The sequence below is a fragment of the Egretta garzetta genome, unplaced genomic scaffold (assembly GCF_000687185.1).
Source record: "Egretta garzetta isolate BGI_Z169 unplaced genomic scaffold, ASM68718v1 scaffold454, whole genome shotgun sequence".
Taxonomy (NCBI): Eukaryota; Metazoa; Chordata; class Aves; order Pelecaniformes; family Ardeidae; genus Egretta; species Egretta garzetta.
The window spans coordinates 2,852,586-2,874,642 of NW_009259429.1; the positions used below are offsets into that span (position 1 = coordinate 2,852,586).

At 39.3% G+C, this 22,057-nt stretch overlaps 1 protein-coding gene across 1 annotated transcript in view; it reads left to right on the top strand.

Annotated features, from left to right (window-relative positions):
- The window catches only part of NELL1 (neural EGFL like 1), a 288,958-nt gene that overhangs the window by 176,795 nt on the left and 90,106 nt on the right, over positions 1–22,057 (top strand). The gene's annotated exons all lie outside the window — the stretch shown is intronic.

The following is a 22,057-nucleotide window of genomic DNA, read 5'->3' on the forward strand; positions in this document are numbered from 1 at the left end:
ATCAGATGCCTTTTAAAATAGGATTATTGCCTTTTATGCTAACCTCATACGGTTGTCCTTTGACTACTCGCATCAGAAAAGGGATTTTTTTTTTTTTTAAATATTTACTTTTAAACATGTATTTTGAAGATTTCTCAGTTACATGAACAAAAGAAGTACTGATAGCCAGCCATCCTTTCTGTGAAGGGGTAAGTCATTTATTGAGGGTGGTTTTTTTGTTTATGTTTCTGTAGAGAATGGGAAGCAAATACGTTGTGGATGTTATTAACTAGGACTAACTAGTTGGCTTAAGTGAGGGTTGTGTCGTGAAGTGCTGCCGAAGCACTCATTTCGTTATGGATTATATTTGTCTCATAAAAAGTTAGGTTTTTGTCTTCTCTGGGACTATAGACTTTCTGACTTTCCAAACAGAATTTCAGTAATAGAAAACTAAGTTTTAATGTTTGTGAAATGACAACTATTGAAATTGAGGAATGTACTGGGTAAAATATTCTGTACTTAGTCTGGGAGCACAAGAGGCTGGATATTAGTTTTCCAGAATGTTGTAAATTGGCCAAGCAATTTCTTAAAGGAGAATGAAGATCGATGTCATTCTTGTTTCAAGCTAAGTCAAGTTCTTCCCCAAGATTAGCCTGTCATCTGCTGAATTATCATATACCATCTGATTGCTTTTTGATATGACTTCCTTTGGGTGCTGTCCATTGGCACAAGAGCATCCCTGTATTCTAAAACTGTAAAACGGTTTATAAGGGTTTTAGAAGGAACGCAAAAAATGTTATGAAAATAGTGGGCAAGTTAAACCTCCAACTGTTGTTGTTGTAGATGGAGAGAGCGAGAACTCACTGTAGTATGTTTTTAGTTTTGATTACAGTGACTGTAAATTGCAGCATAGGCAACTATAGTTTCAGGGAAGTCTGAGTTGAACAGCCTGTCTCTGTTTGACTGCAGTGGGGGGGGAGGGAGGGATTTTTTTGGGTATTTTGGGGGGTTTTGTTTGTTTGTTTTCCTGAGGGTAATACAGCAAGACAAACCCTTAATCGTATTTCTTTGAAACAGGGATGTTTGGATTAGTTCCTAAAATTCGTGATTTCACACTGGTTTTCTTCTTTTGCACACCTGGATATTTGGTTTAATGGGCCAAAAACTCAAAGCGAAACTCCAGCTGCATCTTTATTAAGCTAGTAATGTTGAAGTAATGACTTTGCACTGGAGAAATGCAATGATGTTTTTACCCTCAGAGTTGTGTTGAAATCCGAGGATAAAATACATATTATGTATTTTTTTCAGTATGCCTTCAATTGCACACGTGAATGTAGTAATGGTTGCCTTGCTGAAATAGGTGTACGTGGAAATAGAGGATACAAAGTGCGTTCTTATATTCTGACTGGGAAGCATAAATTGAAAAGAAAGCTGGAGATTATAGGAAAGTGGTTTGTGGTCTAATAATTATTAAAGTCATTAGGGATAAGAATAATCTGTTGCTGCATGGAATAGTTACCACTGCAAAGCAGCTAATACGAGAATCGTGTGTATTTTAGTAAATAGTAATTACATTCAAAGTAAAGTAGTGGTCTGAGTTTTTCAGCCTGTGGTTCCATGGCCGCTTGAGATTTTTCCAAGTTTGGATGGCTAATTTAAGAAACGCTTCCATTCTACCCATGGCAGCACCAGAAACATCATTTCCCCCCCCGCCTTTTTTTTAAATTTTTTTTAACCAAGTTTAACGGTGATACATTGTGAGTGGGATCTGGCTAAAAATGAACAGGTAACAGCAAAATTATCAGTTACCGGTCACATAGGTTTCATTGCAGAAGTGCTCGGGACAAGGAAAGAGAGGTGTGAGCGTGTCAGGCCAACTACAAACTGCTGATATTGTCTTGTAGTAATTTGGGGGCTTTATCTTCAGGCGATATAAATTGGAAAAAATAGATAAAAGCCAAGGTGATAAGATTAATGCAAAAGTGTCTGAAGATATGATAAACATTTCTCTTCTCCTTGAGTCATCCGTAAATGCTTTTATAAACATTTAGATATTATGGATGTGTACATACACCAAACAGTTGTTCCAACTACTACTGAAATAACATCTCTGTAGTTCAATAAGAAATCTTATTAATATTGTCCAGCAAACCCATAAATAGAGAAATTATAATGTTATGATAAGAGAAAAGGATTGGCATTGTGCCTGATTCCACAACCTATTTCAACAATCTATTTTAGCAATGTTATAAAAAATAAAATCAGAGTAACGTTCCTCTTTGACTTTACTGGATAATGCTGTAATAGTCTTTATAAAAAAAACCCCAGAATACTGTTACTTGTATTTTAGAAAAGAAAACGTGTGTGTAGTTAAATTAAATTGCATGGTGAACTACTGGTAAATATAATGAAATTACTCTGGCAGGAATTTGTGATGTTTACATTTTTTGTGAAAAGTATGGAGAAATAAAGACGACAGACATAATCTGGGTATGAATATTATGATTGCTGGGGATTTAGAAATAGAAACAAAAAACAAATGTTGAGGAGGAAAGCAAATATTTTTTTAAAAAATCTGTGTAATCAGGCTGTCGCACTTCCTGAGTAGAAAAATAAATTTCATGCATAAGGAATTGCTTTAGTGTAAATGTGGTAGACTAGACCATGTCATTAAGGACCGGATTGTATCAAACAAGATGTGGAAACTGTCATGAAGGAAGGTGGTGGGAAAGGGTGCAGACCAAGACCAAATGCACTTGTGCTTTAAAGTAGATACTGCCATAGTTGAAGTGACATAAAAATGGAAAGGGAAGTGGTGATGAACACAAGAAAATCTTTATATAGTTACCAGTATATAGATAGTGAGACTATATAATAGAGACAAATAAGACTTACTTCCTACGGATGCTCTTAATTTCCCTGTAAGAAGCGGGCTTTAGCACCTCCGAAAGACACTGAAATTCTGGCAGTAGGTCAGAACAGAATGAGGCCGAGGTGAGCTGAAATGACAGGACAGGACAATGCTGTGCCATCACCATTAGTAAATTCAACAGAGTGCTGGACCCAGAACCAGATATATTATATTTTAGGATCTCTTCAGAAAATGAAAAGTAAAATAAGGAAATATCTGCTGGAAGAAATTACAGAATTAGCAGCAGAGGACAGAGGTTTAACGAGTTGAGTAGAGAGAGATTCTGAATCTACACATTTGTTAAGTTGCTCTTTTATACGAAGGAAACTTTGAAAAAAATTCAAAATAACTGAGAGTGATTCAGGAAAAAGTTGTAGGTGGGTAATGGGAGACTCGTGCCATGCCTGTTTACTGGAATTCTGTACATGAACTCTAGAATTCTGAGGTGAGGGTGTGAAATAAGGACGATTGTAGCAATTTCACTGAACTTCAGGATAGGATTTAACAGCGTAGCATAAAGGCAATTAACTTGGGGTAGAAGGGAAAGGTGATAAAAATTGCTTTAGCTACTAGAAGTGGCCTTGAATATACTTGGATGGTAAACAGGGCCAGTTCTTCTGAAACATGGACAAGGTGTGTTTGCTGATCTTTTTTTCACGTACCTCTGTATTGGGGAATGAACAGAAGTCTAGCACTTGAACAGAAGTCTAGCACTTAAACAAGTACAAATATTTTTCATTGTACTTCTATATTTTACTTGTACAGTCTGTCTAACAGGTATATTTAGTGTGCTATTAATATCTCATTTAGTGGTTTCTACTGAGTTGCAGATTTATTAGAATGATTAAATGAGGTGGAATTAGTTACAGTCATAAACCTTAAAGCAAATGTGTGCAATATGACTGATGCCTGGGTAGAGAAACATCAGGTATTGTGAAATAGAAATCAAAACAGTGTTTATTCTAATTAGTATTCAGGCTGTAGAATGGTTTATTTCTGCCAGAGTATAGAATATGATCCCCCCACACCCCCCGTTATATTCTTCTGCAGCATTTCACAGGAGACACTTAAGGGATTACAACTTAGTGTGTGGTGGAGTCTTAAAGATGAAAGCCATTATTTTTAAGTGGCTCGGTTTTTCTGGTGTAATCTGGAAGTCCAGATCAGTTTCTTAATTGTACTGTGGTTCTTTGTATAAATTTGCCTTGGAAAGTGTGTTTGGGAGTGCAGTTTACTGATGAACTTACTGGCCACTAAATGAATAAGTTATTGGGAACCTGATATGAAAACTGAGCATATTTTGAACAGATACTCTTACCTTTTGAAAGGTAATAGGAATATTCACATGGAGCCTTTATTCATAATGCACTCAGAATATTTACTGATGACCAGAGTACATCACAGGCTTGGAAATGGCTTCTGTTTGATGTAAATCAGTAAGTGGTTCTATTTTACACTGTTTTAATCACAGATTGTAATTGGATGTTTTAACAAACGGTAATCTGAGAGCTTTCTTTCATTGCAGTTTTGTCCTTTGTTTCCAGGCAGGTATTCTTAAAAGTAATTCTTAGTCTGAAATATATATAATAATCTGAAAGATGTGTCCATGAAAGAAATTGTCTATCTTCCAATGTGTAGGCAGTATAGTGATGGTGTAGTAAATAGATGACTAAAGACAAAGAAAATTTCATCTGTTATGAAATTTCACCTGCTATGAAAAATACCTGAGAGTATTTTTAGTAAGAGCTAAAGAAGAGAAAAAAAGAAATCTGTCTCTCTGGTTACTTCTGTGCTGCGTTGTCTGCTTTTTTTTGTGTCCTTTTTACATTGACATCAGCAATGCTAAGGTAGAGTAACTTTAAATGCTAGCAATGTGAGACCGTCAGATGTGCTGATACGTTGATATTAAAGCACGTCAGATCACTGTAAGGTGACTAACTGCAGCTTAGGTTTGTGGTTTTTGCATGTATGCGTGTCTGTTGGGGGTGGAGTTGAAAACCTTTGTGGAGCATTGGTGTGTGTTATGAATAATATGTAGGCCAAGACTAAAGTGGAAAGGAATGAACAAGTCTTTCCCCATAGCCTCCGATTTTTGTAGCTGTAGGGCTTTGAATGCCTTATCACAGCTTTAGTTGCTATTTTGGTGTAATATTCCCAAGTCTCGTGAAGGAATATAGGAGTTTCGACTCATATGGAGATTCTCATCTTCATTCTTCGCAGTGTTGAGCTTTCTGTAGTTTTTTTATGCCTACTACATAATGAATAAGTCACTGCAAAAGCAGATAGGTGCATTTGCCTGTATTTTGGTGTCACGGCAGATGTGGAAAACGCCATGGCAGGTGTAAAGGGATGCTTCATACTTTTTGGGTGAAGCATTCTAGATGTAACTGATTTAATAACTTAAAACCAATATACAGATACACAACAGTGCAATTGGAATTCTTACAGATTTTTCATTCTAAGACGAGCATGGCTGGGCTCGGAATCAAGACAGTATCATTGAAGCCAGTAAATCTTCTATAGTATTAAATCCACCGTGTTAATAAAAATGAGAATTGGAAGTTTTAGTGTAAGAATCTCTGTGGTTTTATTCATGATTAGACAGTTATCAAGTGTGGTACATTCATTATAATTGCTATGTTTCTGTATTGGTTATATAAACTCCTTTGGTGCGTTATTTGCCACATAGTTTTTAAACTCTTTCAGTTCTAATGTTCTTGGTTGGTTTTTGGACCGTAACAATTGAAAATAATTTTGATGAAGTTAAGATGATTTACGATAACTTTTTCCTGCTCTTAAAGTGTCATCACCTAGATTTAGTCAAGTGAGATGTTGAAATTCAGGTGTATTTAAGAGCTAAGCTATACATATCCGCTACTGTGCCATCCAATTTTACAGCCTCTCTGAAGGTACAATCCTGATGATTGGATCCTGTTCTCTGGGTGAGATTGTCCAAGATTATTTGAAATGCATATCAGTTATGGAAATAGATAATTTAAAAACCATAATTAATTTAACTTGTCAGTATCCAGATCTTGATCTCTTTGCTGTCACAGATCGTCTCACTGCTCTAGATTTATCACTAATTTAAAGAGCATAGCACTGATGTATGCTTGCTGGGGAAGTGGTCCAGTCCAGAGCAAGTGTCGTATCTGTATAAGAGGAAGGAAATGCTCTAGTTATCTGTAGGCGAAATAGTTTAAAACTTGATCTGACAGGTTTTTCTGCTTGTATGAGTCAGTCCAAAGGGCTCAGCAGACCTGCTCAGAAATGTTTGTGAGGGTTCCTAGGTTCAGATTCTGAACTGGAGATTCTCTCATTGACTCAGTTGCTTGTTGTCTCCTATTGCTTTTGTTGACATTGGTTCATTTAGAATCAGCAGTTTGCTCTAGGATCAAGGTACTATATGAGATGTATGGAAGAATTACAAGGTTGATGACAAGGAACATGGGACTATTTCAATATTCACTGCTTTATCTTTTAAAAGAGTAGTTAATAAAAGCAAAAATCTAGAGGTTTTACTTTATATTTAATGTCTGCACCATACATTGTATTTATTTTCTACACTCCGTTCAAGGCCATCTCAGTCAGTAACTCCTCCTGTTTGCAGCAGGTGTATCACCTCCCAGGTCTGTGCCACAGAACCCATTGAGAAGCCAAATTCAGTCTCCTAAAGTCAAGAAGAAACTTTCTAGTGCTACTGGGATGATTCATTCACCTTACCCAAATGAGTTTTTTTTCTTTCTTTCTTCCTGTAGTATTAAAATCAAAAATTTGAACAAAGTACATCAAGTCCTTAAACATGCCCTTCATTCAAAGAACTCATTTGCTGTGCTCTACTGTTTTTTTGACAGTAGCGCAATAGACATCATGGTCAGTCATTTGGTCTGCAGTACTGTCTGCTTTAAACTCATAATTCTTACGAAGTGTGAAACCCGGTCTATTTAGACCTGTGACTCTCTTGTCCTGCCCTGGGAGCTTGCCATGCAATTATTTGGAACAAAGTACTTATTTTTTCATGGTGGGTGGGAAAAATCAGTTCAGTAGGAGCATCTTGAATATATCGCTGCAGAAAGCCTATTACAGCGTGGGCTTGACTCTGCTGCAATAGGAGCACGATGGCAATAGCAGCACAGAGCTTGCTCTCTTGTGAAATCAGTTATAGTGTGCAACCGTTTCAGGATTAATGTATAAGGAACGGGCGCATTAAAAGGCAAGAGGATGCCAAAACCATGAAATTCTTTGCATTCCCTGTAGCAAATAACCAAATGATATTGAAAACTAAATATAAATACCTTGCCCAAATGTAAAATAATACCATTGCAGTTATTGTTTTTGGCAAGAGGAGCACTGCTGTCACTCCAGTGTGGTAGGAAGTACTTTTTCACACAGCAGATAATTAATCTGGAGAGCCCTTGGTCACAGGGTGCTGAGGAGGCTGGACAGATGTAAGAAGCTGCTGCACATCAAAATGGAAGAAAATCCCAACTGGTGGGTGCACAATCTTTGCTTTGAGGAAGGTCGCGGGGAATCCTTAGGAAGTGTCACCGGATCCTTGCCCTGTTCTTTCGCTTGTTTTTTCCCATTACGGGCTGTGGTCGGAGAGAGGATGCTGGGCTGGCAGGCCCTCTGGAGTGACCTAGTTGATTTATTTTTATGTTCTTCTGGCTGAGATTATTATTCCAGTGATCCTTTTTGGGTAAGGATAGTATTACCCATTTATTTATGTAGTTTTCATTTGTACAAAGGGGTCACTGAGATTTTCGAAGGTGGTTTGTGGCAATGACAGTGGAATAGACTCCAGCCAGAAAACTTCTTCCAGCCTCCTGTTCCTATGAATTTGCCACGCTATGGCAAACCAAGGTAAGAACATTAAGTGATTTGTCAGACGTGACACATGCAGTCCGTACCTGATCCAGGATTCAAACTCTGTTCCCAGACTGACAGGTCTGTTCCTAAACCATTGGGCTGTGATTTCTCCACAGAAACTATAGAAAGTATTTTAAAAATACCTAAGGAATCAAACCAAAAGAAACTCTAGGTCTCTGAAATCAAGCATTTGGGGATGTTTAAAAACCAGGTCACCTATTCAATCTTAAGACGCTTGCATCCGCTGCTGAAATACAGTCCTTAGTGTTAAAATCACAGGTCTTGTGGGGTTTTTTTGATCCCTTTGCCTCATTCACTGTACAGTATAGACACATCAATCAGTGAAAGGTATGAAGTTCTGAAAGTAGGTATTCAGCGTTTATTATTTTGTCGCTCATTGTGTGACCCTATTACTGTTAGCTACCGTCCCAGTATCTGTACTGAATTTAGCATGTTACCAGGTCCTTCAGAAACCATTCTATATTGTTCTTATCAAATGATTGCAATGGAGTGGAAATGTACCCTAGCTGCCTTGGCGTTAGCTCTCCAGTATCAGCGTAGCGTGGCGCTTCAGGTGTTCAAGCATTCGTCCAGGTTTTCAGGAAGGGCCTGTAGCTGGCTCTGTTGTGTTTTGCCATGACTTGAGAAAGGATGATGTTACTCTTTGTGGTCTTGCCGTTGGAGGAGGATGTGGGCTAAGGGGTTCAGTTCCAGGTTCCCAGGTAGTTGGCTTTCCCCTCTGCAGCTCCTGCAGGCCTCCTTGTCTTCTTGTTCCCCAGCTGCATCTCTGTGGCTTTGTCCTCTCCCACCTTGGCCTGGCATATGCACCACTATGAAATGCAATGAGTGCTGGAAGAATATTAAGAGGGTGTGATTAAACGTTCACAAACTGAGAAGATTCAGAGACATGGCAAAAGGCATATCCTTCAAATCTCTGTCAAAGTGGGGGCCCAGGGACAGGGAAGAGTTTGGAAAAAAAAAAAAATCTGTTACTTCTTTTGAGAAATGGATGGATTTTTGTGCTACAATGCAGCTTCTGGTAGATATACAGCACAGAAGAAACTTAATTATCAATGGGTTACTTGACCACATTACTGAAAGTGTTATTTTATAGTAAGGAAAACTTGGAATGCCCTGCATGTAGGTACTGCTTTCTTTGCATGAGTTACATTGGTTAGCTTACTAGTTTTGGAGGTTGCCTTTATTTGTTGAGTACTGGGAATGGTGAATCTGGAAGCTGTGCAGGATGTTAGATAGGACAATTTGCATATTTTTATCTGAAAAGATTCTCCAGTTCAACTGTTTCACAGTGGTGCTGGTGTTTTAGCCTCTGCAACATGCTGGAAAGTTGAGGCACCCCCATGTGTGTATAGAGTTCTTATCTAAAGTGTTCAACGATAAAAATAATAAATGTGGCTATGCTAAGTGAGCATATGCTAAGTGCAAGACTAATGGCAAGCTTAAACAGTGTACTGCAAAGGGTACCTGAAAGAAATGTTGCAGTGAAAAAGAATCTATTCCAGAACCTACTAAAAAAACCAAATGGTGCTTTGAAGATTATATCATCAAAATGAATTATTAGGTGAATTCAGTACATGAACTACAAGAAGAATGTGAATTAAAATATCTTAGAACACATTAAGTGCAGAGAGAATTAGAAGTTAAAGTAAACCAGGTAGAGGTGGGAATGGAAGGGGTCCCGCTTTTCAACGTGATTTAAAATTCAGTCATCCAAGAGTAAAAATGAACAATTTGTATGTCATAAAAACTAAGAGGTTTTATTTAGGTATTCCTGAAGGGCCAGAGTTGCGTGACCTATGTTGTTGTTCTGCCAATAAATACTCAGGCATCTTAGTGTGTCACCTTGATGGTGCTTGCAGTTTTCTTTTTTTTCTTTTTTTTTTTTTTGGTTGTGTGCCTAAAGATGGGAATTGCCAGGCTGGATTTTTGAAGCTAAACTTCAAAACTGACTATTTATTTGAAGGCTACATGCTACACAGCCACATCAAGCAGGGCTTGAAATTTTAAAATATGTAAAATTCTCAAATGTACCTTTGTTGTTTAAAAAAAAATAAAAGCAATACACGTACATATCTTTGTGCACGTCCATCTTAGCCATCTTTCTCTGTAGCTTGTAATTATGTTGTAGCCTCAAGGGTATATGTCTCCCGTAGAGCATGGGATGCATTTGCTGCCACTGACGAACAGAGTGGATAACTGTTCTCAACTGTCACTTGTACTATTAAAACATACCCACCCATTCCCTTGAGCACATGATTTCAGTGTCTGATGGCTTTGCGAAGGAGCTGTGCTGAGTGGAAAGCCCTGGGATGGAATAAAATGGCAGCTGGGTGTGGAGCTGCTGGAACTTGCAGAGTTTAAGCAGGCAATACCCATTCCCCTGCATTAATTATAATGGTTTACGGATGCTCATTAATATGCCATTTTTATTACTGAGACACATGGTTGTACTGCTTTTCTGACACCTATTATTTCCTCCCTCTGAACAGAACAAAGGAAACAATAGTTGTCTGACATTGCCATGACATACGTTATTTCCCAATAAAAGATTGAGGTAATCAAATCAGTCCTGCATGCACAGTGCGGTATTCCCTTAGCCTTTGGAGAGAGGCAAGTGAGAATATTCTTAATGTGGTAATTTTAGACCTGACTGAGCAAGGTATGTGTCTAACTAAAAGTAAGTGATTGACTCCAATGAGACTGCTTACATAATTAGGCACTTTGTTTTTTAGTTTCACGCTGAATATGCTTTGCGGTGTTTATATTGCACAGGTTAGAAGAAACACGGACAGTAAGCATCCATCTTTTGCTGTGGGTATCAAGGGGAGGTTGAATTCATCATATCTGAAGAAGGTGTAACTGAATAGCCACCTAATGCTTATCTCTGAATCCTTGGCAAATGGAGTGGGCTTAGAAGAAGATTTAGAAACTCATTTTCAGTGACATCACAGAGAAGGAGCTGGAGACAAAACAGAAATGAGTGGGGATCTCTAAGTGGTTGCTAATGGTTATTGCCAAGTGATTTTGAGTGCTCCATTATTTATTTATTCTTTTACTGCAGTAAAAGGACTGGAATTCAGAAATAGCTCAGATGTTAAGGATGGATCCACTGAGTATTTGTACCCATTGCGTCAGGTGAAAGAAAATGAAAGAAAAAAGCACCTGCACACAGCTGGAGTAGAGGCCAGGCGATGTATTTCCCATCTCATGGCTGCTTGCTATAACCAGCAACACGGGCCGCTACGCATTCTTATGCTTGCTTTTCTGCTCCCGTGTTTCCCATGTGTTCAGTTGTGGAATGAGAGGGATAAAGACGGGAAACCTATCTCACTTCCCTTGCCACAGTGCTTTTTTTTCGGAAAGAAGTGGAGCTCTGCCTTCCGTTTCGTTTAGAGTGAGGGATAGTTAGCCCTCGCCCTTCCCCTGCTCCTGGACAAGCGCTTTGGCAGCAGACAGTTACACAGGGCCTTGGCAATGACGCGTCCCCCTCGCCTTGATTCGTGTGGACCTGCGTGGCTTCAGGCCGGGGCTCTTGGTAGAAGTCAGTGCTCTCTGTGGGACTCCCTGGCAGGCTCCTGGGACCCTGGAGCACGAGGGCGGTGGGGTTGGGAGTCCCACACCGACTTGTTTTCCACTTATTCCAGCTGACAGCACCTCGTTCTGTGCCGAACGTTTATGCAGTGTCTCAAGATTTCTGTGGAAAACACAGGTGCCTGTCAGAGTTCAAGGAAGGTGTCCACGATGCTCTTAGTCATATAGCTTAGTTTTAGGTAGTCTCGCAAGGGGCAGGGAGTTGGACTCTATAATCCTTATTGCGTCCCTTCCAACCTGAGATATTCTATGATCTCGAACAAGGCTGAGTGAGTAGGCTGGAGAGAAGAGCTGAGGAAGAGTGCTGAATGGCATTTTTAGATGTCGTTACCTAAATTCTGTCCACACTGCATTTGAGGCATTTGAGTGCTTTTTTTGGATCTTTTCCTCTGTGTTTTTCCTTTTCCTGGTTTTGCTTGTATTACTGTTCTTGTCGGTCTGGATGTCTACTGGGGGAGTTACACCTAGCAATACAGTAAATTATACCTAATGCATAAAATCAGATGCATGAAAACAAGTGTAATTAACTGTCACTGATAACGGTAGGTGTCAGAAATTTGTAAGTAGTGTTTCTTTGTGCTGAGTACTTAAAACTGAAGATTGCACATGAAATGGGAGTATGATATACATCTTGAAATATAATTTCAGGTACTTTTATGATGTGCTTCTAAGCTCTGAACTGTGATTTTTGTATAGGCTTCAAAATCTCCTATATTGCTGTGTTCAAGCAGTCAGTGAGAAATATGCTGGCCTTCAGTGCAAATAAACTGCGCTGTAGAATGTGACTGAGCTTGATGTTAGCAAACCTGGCATAGTGTTTTTGCGTCTGAATATAGTTATTTAATTGTTACTTAAACCTTAATGTTTTTTCTCACACTGGGACTCTGATAAACCTTGTAAGCTGTCTTCTAGGCCATACTGGATAGGTCCAGTCAGGCTCACATCTGTTCTAGGTAGACATTCTAGGCACATGTTAATGAGGCAATATATAAGAGGACAGATAGTCTGTTCTTGCCTTGAAAATTACATTTGACAGATAATATTTCAAGCTGCTGCAAAAGCTTAAGCTGTTACTTCTCATGAAATTGTGCAGGTATCGTGAGAAAAAGCATTTTCATTAAGAATTTGTTCATGCCATTTAAAGCATACATGCACTCTTCTGACACTTACCACTGTTTATTTGTAGCATACTGCAGTGCTGAAATGCTCCGCAGGACTGATTGCTCTGAAGTGTCATAGGTTGCATTCATGTGTCTTGTATTGGTGACTTCAACGTACTGCAAAAGCAACATTTATCTCCACTTGGCTGAGCCACTTAAGCACTTCTCTCATCGTCTCGCAAGGGGCAGGGAGTTGGACTCTATAATCCTTATTGCGTCCCTTCCAACCTGAGATATTCTATGATCTCGAACAAGGCTGAGTGAGTAGGCTGGAGAGAAGAGCTGAGGAAGAGTGCTGAATGGCATTTTTAGATGTCGTTACCTAAATTCTGTCCACACTGCATTTGAGGCATTTGAGTGCTTTTTTTGGATCTTTTCCTCTGTGTTTTTCCTTTTCCTGGTTTTGCTTGTATTACTGTTCTTGTCGGTCTGGATGTCTACTGGGGGAGTTACACCTAGCAATACAGTAAATTATACCTAATGCATAAAATCAGATGCATGAAAACAAGTGTAATTAACTGTCACTGATAACGGTAGGTGTCAGAAATTTGTAAGTAGTGTTTCTTTGTGCTGAGTACTTAAAACTGAAGATTGCACATGAAATGGGAGTATGATATACATCTTGAAATATAATTTCAGGTACTTTTATGATGTGCTTCTAAGCTCTGAACTGTGATTTTTGTATAGGCTTCAAAATCTCCTATATTGCTGTGTTCAAGCAGTCAGTGAGAAATATGCTGGCCTTCAGTGCAAATAAACTGCGCTGTAGAATGTGACTGAGCTTGATGTTAGCAAACCTGGCATAGTGTTTTTGCATCTGAATATAGTTATTTAATTGTTACTTAAACCTTAATGTTTTTTCTCACACTGGGACTCTGATAAACCTTGTAAGCTGTCTTCTAGGTCATACTGGATAGGTCCAGTCAGGCTCACATCGGTTCTAGGTAGACATTCTAGGCACATGTTAATGAGGCAATATATAAGAGGACAGATAGTCTGTTCTTGCCTTGAAAATTACATTTGACAGATAATATTTCAAGCTGCTGCAAGAGCTTAAGCTGTTACTTCTCATGAAATTGTGCAGGTATCGTGAGAAAAAGCATTTTCATTAAGAATTTGTTCATGCCATTTAAAGCATACATGCACTCTTCTGACACTTACCACTGTTTATTTGTAGCATACTGCAGTGCTGAAATGCTCCGCAGGACTGATTGCTCTGAAGTGTCATAGGTTGCATTCATGTGTCTTGTATTGGTGACTTCAACGTACTGCAAAAGCAACATTTATCTCCACTTGGCTGAGCCACTTAAGCACTTCTCTCATCCACAGACTGAATCTGCTGTAAAAGGATGAAAATACTTCTAATTTAAGGGAAATTATTTTAACCCTACAGCTGGTAAGACGCTAGTTTATAAAATCTGCACTAGATAGAGGATGCTGAAGTTGGTGCCTACGCAGGTAGTTATTCACATTTGTGTGGATGGTGACATTTGTTCATGAGGACTGTTGAACGCGCGTTCAGAGGCTCCAACCCGGCCTTTTTAGCATGTGCAGTGATAAATGGCTGTAGATGTGGAAATGTCAGAAAAGTAAGTGATCTTACTAGGAAGAAGGGAAGTAAAAACTTTAATGCAATGATATTTTAATTCTGCTTATGCTTAGCAAGGGGAGAAGACTGAGCATCTCCACATTGTGCAGCGGAGTGTGGCCTGGTATTGTGGGCAGCTCTGATTGTGCCATGATGGCCAGAGCATGCAAAGGGCACTGGGTGCTGAAAGCCGAGGGTTTGCTGAGCCCCACGCTTGGTGGACTGTGCTGAGCTGCCTAGCTCAGCGGTGCCCGCACGGTGAAGTACAGTGGCTGCTTCGCTGCCTCCGGTGCCAAATCTTGCTGCTTGCTCAGTGCTACCTCAAGTATTTCTCAAGAATTGTGCAAGGCCCATTTTTTTTCTTTGTATTTAGTAACCTGAAGTCAGTTTAATGTTTTCTGTTTTGTTTCCACTATTATTTTTAATGTAATTAAGATGCTACTATAATAACCAGAGTTATTGTTATTGTTGAACCCAGCCTACCCACCTTTTCATGAAAGTCCCCAGTTAAATAATCAACCTTATTCAGTCATGTTAGTTATTTCTCATTAAACTGTAATAATTTGAGAAGTCTTCTAGTAAGCCAGGTGAGACTGTCTCATGAATGTATGATAATTATATTGGTGGTAGATCATATAAAAATATCTTCTGCTAGTGGGGTTATTTGCATTTCACTTGTGATGTCGACTAGCTGACATGAAATCTCTTTATATTGAATTATTTCAAGAATGCAGGGAAGTGAGTACTGGGTATAAAATGACATGAAGGCACATAGATCTTGTAAGTTTGAACCAAGACAAAGCTTAATGTGACTTCTGTTTTCCAAGCCCACAGTCAGTGCAGGTGTTTGGAAGGGTCAGATCTGACCCTCAGCAGTTGCAGAATGTATTTATTCATCTCGCTATGTAGTTGTGCATTTGAACAATGCTGAAAGAATCATTGGTGCAATCTTCTTGTTATGTTTGAGTTGTGATTGCTGTGTTGCCAAAATACGGTTTTATTGCAAGACTGTTTCTTCAAAAATTTATGTTGGAAGCTACAATTTGTATTGTTAAATGAAACGTAGGAAATTCAAGTACATTACAGTGCAAAACAGTAATAATTTGTTTAGCTGGTCAGCTGCTTTAAAAGAAATGAGAACTATATAACCCACAAATCAAAAAGAGAGTTGACTCTTAACTACTTCTGGCCTGAAACTGTTAGTTAAATATATATCATGATCATTTCTGGAGATGTGGAGCAGCTTTTGGGGCTTGTATCACTTGAATATCATTTCTACTTTGTCTATAGGTATAAGAATAAATCACAAAATGATCTATTAGGAAGTCTGTAAGGCCCAATACTGCGGTGTTGTTGCACTGAGTTGTGTGATTGTAACAGCAATTACTTGGATTTTGGCACAAGGGAAAATCATGATTTATTAATGTTTTCTTTTTTGACTGAGGCATTTGCTATGCTGTATAGATTTGTTGTGTTGATAACATACTCTATGGAATTTCTGTGTTAGGACAAATTTTCTGAAACTGACACCAGCTTTTGTGGTGCTGTCTGTAGAATTGTAGAATCCTTTAGGTTGGAAAACACCCTTAAGATCATCAAGCCCAACAGTAAGTGGTTGTGGTGATCAGATGAGGGCAATACTAAACCTGGCTTGTTGAGCGCAGGCTATATGGACATGGACGGGCTGTCTTTGCTTTTGTCGGCCTTTTTCATGTAATCCCTTCAAATCCAGGTTGTGCAAGTTCTGCACGGCTGAGGTGTACAGCTGAGTTGCTTGGTCCCTCTATGCTTTTGTGTATCGTGATCAATATTGACTTGATAAATATATAGGGGGAGGGAGAACCAAGCAAGTTCAGTAGCTCTGTGAGACAGATAAGGAAACCTCATCCACGCTCCGCTCAGTGCTCATCGAGTCAATTAGATCGGTCAGGTCAAAAATGTCTCCTCTGCCCTGCGGGAGCCCCAACTTACCCGGTTGTTCAATGCTTCCGTACACAGAACAAATGGAGACTGTATTTTGTACACATTATTGTCAGTGTCTTAGAAAACCAGTTAATAAGGGCATGGAAACAAGTCTGTTGCTAATGCCTGTCACTGCCCGCAGCCATCGCTGCAGCGTGTGGGCTGGGGAAAAACAGAAGGCAGGGTAATCCAAGGAAGCAACATAATGCAGTTGTCCGTTTCCCTTCGTGTCATATTTTTCCTTGCTGATTTTAATGACACAGGCAGCAGACAGACTTTAGCCCTTGGAGTTATTTTGGATTGTCTTTGGTTATTTTTTTTCTTTTTTCTTTCACTTCTTTCTGACTTCCAAATTGCTGCCATTATTGCCCAGGAGCTTCTGCTGAAGGGGCAGGACCCATGGGCTGTGCTGAGGGAGTTCACAGGACAGCCAGCGAACTGAGTTGCAGAGCAAAGGCTTTAGGTTTTCTCTTCCACAGAACGAAGCATATTAACTGTTTCAGTGCATTTATTTTCCACTACCTCCAGTAAAGGAGTATATTAAGGTCACTTTTTCTCCCGAGTCTCCCAGATGGCAACATAAAATGTTGCTTCACCACCAGGACAGCATTGCTTTTGCTGTCGTGGGATGCTGGGGGTTACCCTTGCTTTTTAGCTGATGGGGTAGAAGGATACCTCAGTGTATTTGGGTTATTGATGTTTGAAAAATACACGCTGTGAAATGAAAAGACTCGTTAAATACTAAACTGTTAGGAAGAGATGCCCCTTTAGTTTCCTTTAGGTTAGAATTTAGCAAGACAAATACTTCCCATTTTAAATTCAGCATACCACTACAGACCAAATAGACAATTACTTTAAAATGTGTTTTTTTTCTTTGCTAGTTGATTTAGTGTGAATGAAATCTAGATTGATAGTCCTAAAGGCAGAAGTCCCCAACTCACTTTATACATAGTGTGACACTGACAGTAAGAAGGAAAACGGTCATTCCCTTGGCAAGGGGCGGGCTATAAACTCCAGGTAAAATACAGTCAATTATTTTTACTAGGCTTTGTTACTGAGCCACCACTAAAAGGCTTACTTTATTTTTAGAAGCTGTTTTAGCGTTAGACTCTTTATCTTCCTATCTGCACGAACCTTTGAGTCTTTCTCATGCATCTTTATCTTTGGTTCTTCACCTTCTGTTTCCTCTTCCTGAGAAAGAAACTTGTCAATATTCTGGTCAGAAATTTACATTTTTGAGTTCTTTGCCACAAAAAGTTGGTCGCAGAATGTCAATTTTGCACATTTCAAGACAGACGTTTTTCTGTTGCGCTTACTATTTTTTTTCCAACATTAGAAGCATCTCTAATTGTGAACTTTAAATAGGAGTACAAGTGTGGCCAACTTGTACAGTTGAGAAAATGTTTAATTTCCAATTAAGTATTGGGGCAGCAATGCCTTGGGGGCAGAAAGGCGAGAGGGGGGAGGAATTCGTCAGTGGTATTTGCTGACTGGGTCGTTATTAGCGATAGGAGATACTGAAACTTAATTAGAGTTTCTGATCTGGAACAGTGTATTAGGTTTAATTATGTCTGGAAGTCTAGTATTTTACACTTTTTCTTTTAATTAAAATGTATGAATTTAAGAAGCAAAACTTCTAAATCTTACCGTCTGGGCAGAGCAAGAGCAAGAAGAAACTACATTGTCTACATGATGCTGTGTTAAAAAAATAACAGTGGTAAAAGCTGAGGAAGGTGGAAAAAAGATGGACTTAAATATCTGGCCTGTGAGAAATGAATGTATTGTAATGGCATACAAAGCTAGGCTTCTCGGCAGAACTGTAGCCGGTACCGATGTGATGCGATCCGTAGCAGTTCATCCTATCCTATGTTGTCATGGGGTCACACTTAGCTGTTGATTGCCCCATCTTTGATGTGAAATGTAAATATTGAAGTTCCGATATGGAGATCATGTAGAATCATGCATCCCTGAGTGTCCTGGGGAAATTCCAGTTTCTGTTCAGCATGGGATGAGCTCCAGAGATCTGTGTCTCTGCAGAGGATAAAATGATTCCTCTGCTAGATTTTTACAGCATGGTTTCAGGTTTGGGAGTGTTACCGAGTAACGTGCTGTGTGAGATAAAGCACGCAAATTAAAAATGAAAAGGATGTAGTAGTATAGGGAAATGCACACTTAACGTTGATGAAAGTGCTAGTAAGGTTATTCTAATTACTCTCGATAACAAAATATAGTAATAAAACTGATACCCGCTACAGTATGAACTTAAGTGATCAGCCTCGGAGTTACTTCTTACATTTTAATCTATTGTGAAAGGGAGTGATCCACCACTAAGACGTAGCTGACAGTGGTGATAGATGCAGACCATTTCAGCAATTCTCTCTGTCTTGACAGCTCTACTCACTCATCTGTGGCGCTTAGACCGCTGGGATATATCTCCCTGGGGTTTGTTTTGTATCTCAGCAGATTTTCTCGCTCAAGTGATGCTTTTGTTTTATCTTGTGAGAGACCGTGTTTATTCCTCCTTGGAGTCCGTGCGGAAATGGCACAAATATAGTAACTCCTCACGTAAACTAAGTTCAGCGTGTCCTTTTTTCTGTTTCTGACCTTCAAGTGACAGAAGGTCTATATTTAGCGCTTGTCAGGATTTTAAGTTGAATATAGGTGCTAATACATCTTTATTTCAGCAAAAGGATTGAAAAGCAGGGCATGAGGTGGGGTGTAAGCATTTTAGCTGCATTAGAAGAGAATCATAGAATAGAATCATAGAGGCGTTCAGGTTGGAAAAGACCTTTAAGATCATCAAGTCCAACCGTTAACCTAACACTGCTATCTCACCACTAAACCCTGTCCCTAAGCACCTTGTCTGCCCGGCTTTTAAATACCTCCAGGGTGGGGACTCAACCACTTCCCTGGGAATTTTTAAAAATTTTTTTTTATTTTTTACTACTTCAAATTCCCATCAAAGTAATCTTGCAGGAATCTCTCCAGAGTCTTTCCATCACGTGAGAATTCTTCCTGCATGACGTATTTATCTCCACATGATATATTTCTCTCCACATACCTTGTGGAGTTGGGCAGGAACCTGAAGCCAGGAAGAGGCAAGCAAATACAAGCTCTAATCAGATTATGAGTGGCTGATGTGCTTGTAGGGTTGTGAGGAGCTTGCTTCAGTTGCAGGAAACATGTGGAAGAGAGCTGTGCACTACTGGCGGAAACTAGTAAGCCCTAATGCTCTGGTGTATTCCAGTGGTCTCTGTGCTGCTACTGAAGTCTCTGTACTATTATTTTCATTATGTGTCTCTCCTTGGGGTCATGAAATGCCACTCTTATTTGCAAGTACCTAAGAGTAGTTTAATACACTCTGTGAAGGCAGCATGCTGATAAAACTTGTATTGGATTAAAAGCCTATGTGTTACAGGAACATACAGGGAGAGAATAAATGCCCAAGAACTAAAGTAAGATCCTCCTGGGTGAGTGGCAGTGAATTGGTAGGTTTGTTCTGTTCAGAGTCTCTCCTTGGGTTTGGCGTCGGCATGGTCAGTCTGCTTGGACATGTCTGGAGAGCAGGGCAGGCATAGGGAAACAAAAGGTTATCATTTGGAAGTGCAGGTATTGTTTTGTAGGTGACGTAATGACGTAAGCTGTAACTTTAGGACCTTACTGCTACCTGTGTTGTCTTGATTTAAATCACATGGTTGAATATCACAGTACAGCAAATATCGGTCCAGAAGCTTGTGGGGGGAAAAGGACAGAAACCCACCTGAATTTACGACAGTGACATGTTTATAGAGTGCTGTTGTTAATACAGCCTCCCGTTGCACTAATCACCTAAAGAGTAAGTTCTTGGGAAATCACAGAAAGTGGAGCTAGAGGTTTTTTAACGGGAGGCTTCCAACCGTTGAAAATACCTGCATGGAACTGGGCTTTGTTTTAGATTCCTTCTTGTCATCTTTGCCAGTGCAGAATTTCTTCATGTTGTGTATTTCTAGCATTTGTAAATGGGGAATAATTTATTATTGCTTGTGTTACATGACAAAATCGTGTCTCGAGCACAAAAATTGGTAGAAAAAGTTACAAATGGCTGTGACAGCACCACCCACCGTAGTACAACAGATGTTTCTTTTTAAAAAACTCAATCACTGTATCCTACAGGGACTTAAATGGGCTACAGCAAGGTTAAAACTTTGTCCTCTGTAATGTCCATAATTCACAGCTTTCTTGTAATAATATTGTATTGCTAGAGAAATGATTCCCATTTGTAGCATCTGAGTCTCGGACATGTTTACAGATCTCCACTATATCTCTTTTTATTATCAGGAAGTCAGGTGCAGATAAAACAAAACCTTATCTGAAGGTGTTGTTAATGAGTTAGTTATTACAATGATAATAAAGATAGATCTAGTAGCCAGAGTTGTAGTGCAGGAATGTATCAGTTTTATATTACCTTACTATGAATGTAGTGATTTGTTGGGGGGTTTGGGGTTTTTTTTTGGTTTTGTTTTCTCCTTGCTAAGAAGTGCTGCTCGTTCTGTTGGAACGCTCAAGTTGAACCGCCTCTTTTCTCTCCTGTTCTTGCAATACCTGTTTTGCTTAGTCATCCATTATGGTGGCTTTAAATATTAGTAGCTATGTTTATTGGAGATTATAAAATCCAAAGAATTGAATATTTATTAAATATCCATATGAGCAGATTTTTGCCTTGAAATTTACTTAGGTATTCCTGCATGCTGACGCACATGAATTGGGAAGATTGATTTTTGAAAGACTGCAGCATTTCTTTGTTGGTGGTAAATTGCATATGGAATTGAAAAAGAACAGTAGACTTCTGTTGTCTATCGGCAGCATGACAGTAATCTTAAAAAGCAATCTCCGCCGACAAATGATGCTGAAGAAAGAAAACCTTGCACTCGGTAGGCTTCCTCATTACTGCAACTTCTACATAAAATAAACGAGTACAGAGAGCTTTGTTATGAAAGCTCGAGTGCTCCTGAACTTTGAGGCAGGGTCTTGCTATGTAAGTGTGTTGCACTGTTTCGGAATTATGTTTACGGCTGCCCTGAATAAAAACTCTTTACATTTGGCATTGGAAAAATACATATGCTCAGTGCCTGCTGCCAATATTTTAGCAGCCTGGTTCCCAGAAGGTTGTACTGGCCTCTTGATTTCTGACATTTGTTGCCCTGTGAACACTTGTCTTTGGGCAAAGTTCTTTATTGAGGTTGTTGGAATGACCATTGGGCAAAGGCTGTTCGGGTCTATGAAATTATTGATCCTTGTAGGTCTAAGTAGTCTCTAAATGCAAAATGCTTCCTGGGAATGTTGATATTTCTGTACACCAAAATGTAGAGTGCTGCTCTCAGCAATGTTAACTGTGCCACAGCCACTGTGGGCCTCGTTCAAGTCTTTGAAATTCAGGAGGAGGCTTTGCACTGAATTAGCGAGGACGGATCTAGGTCTGTTGCAGGGTGTTATTTGATTAGAGGGTAGTACCGAGAGCATGGTGTGAAAGCCAGTAGATAGCATGGTAGGTTGCCATTCGAAATACCAAAAATGCCTCATTAATCTTAACAATTAATATATTAATAATGACTTATGGGGGTTTTGTGAAGACTTTCACCCTGAGTTCTCCTCCAGGAAGAATTATGTGACCTTGTGGATTAGAGTAATCATCCACTTTAAATACTATAATAGCCTAAGAACTCTTAGAAGCTGATTACAGGAAATTTTGCTCTACAACTGGGACTTCCCAATTTGAAGTAACACAGAAAGTGAGGTTGTATCGGTCTGTTGCTTGATCAGGAGGTGAGAGCAAGCTGCTACTGTGACACAATTGAGAGAAAGGTGAGGTATTTTTACTAGAAGCAAAGAAGCTTTAATATTGTACAAGAAATCATGTAAGACCTTGGAGATATTACATATAGGTCTGTCACGTCTGTTCTGAAAAGATTGTTTTAAACTGAGAACATGGTCAGCAAT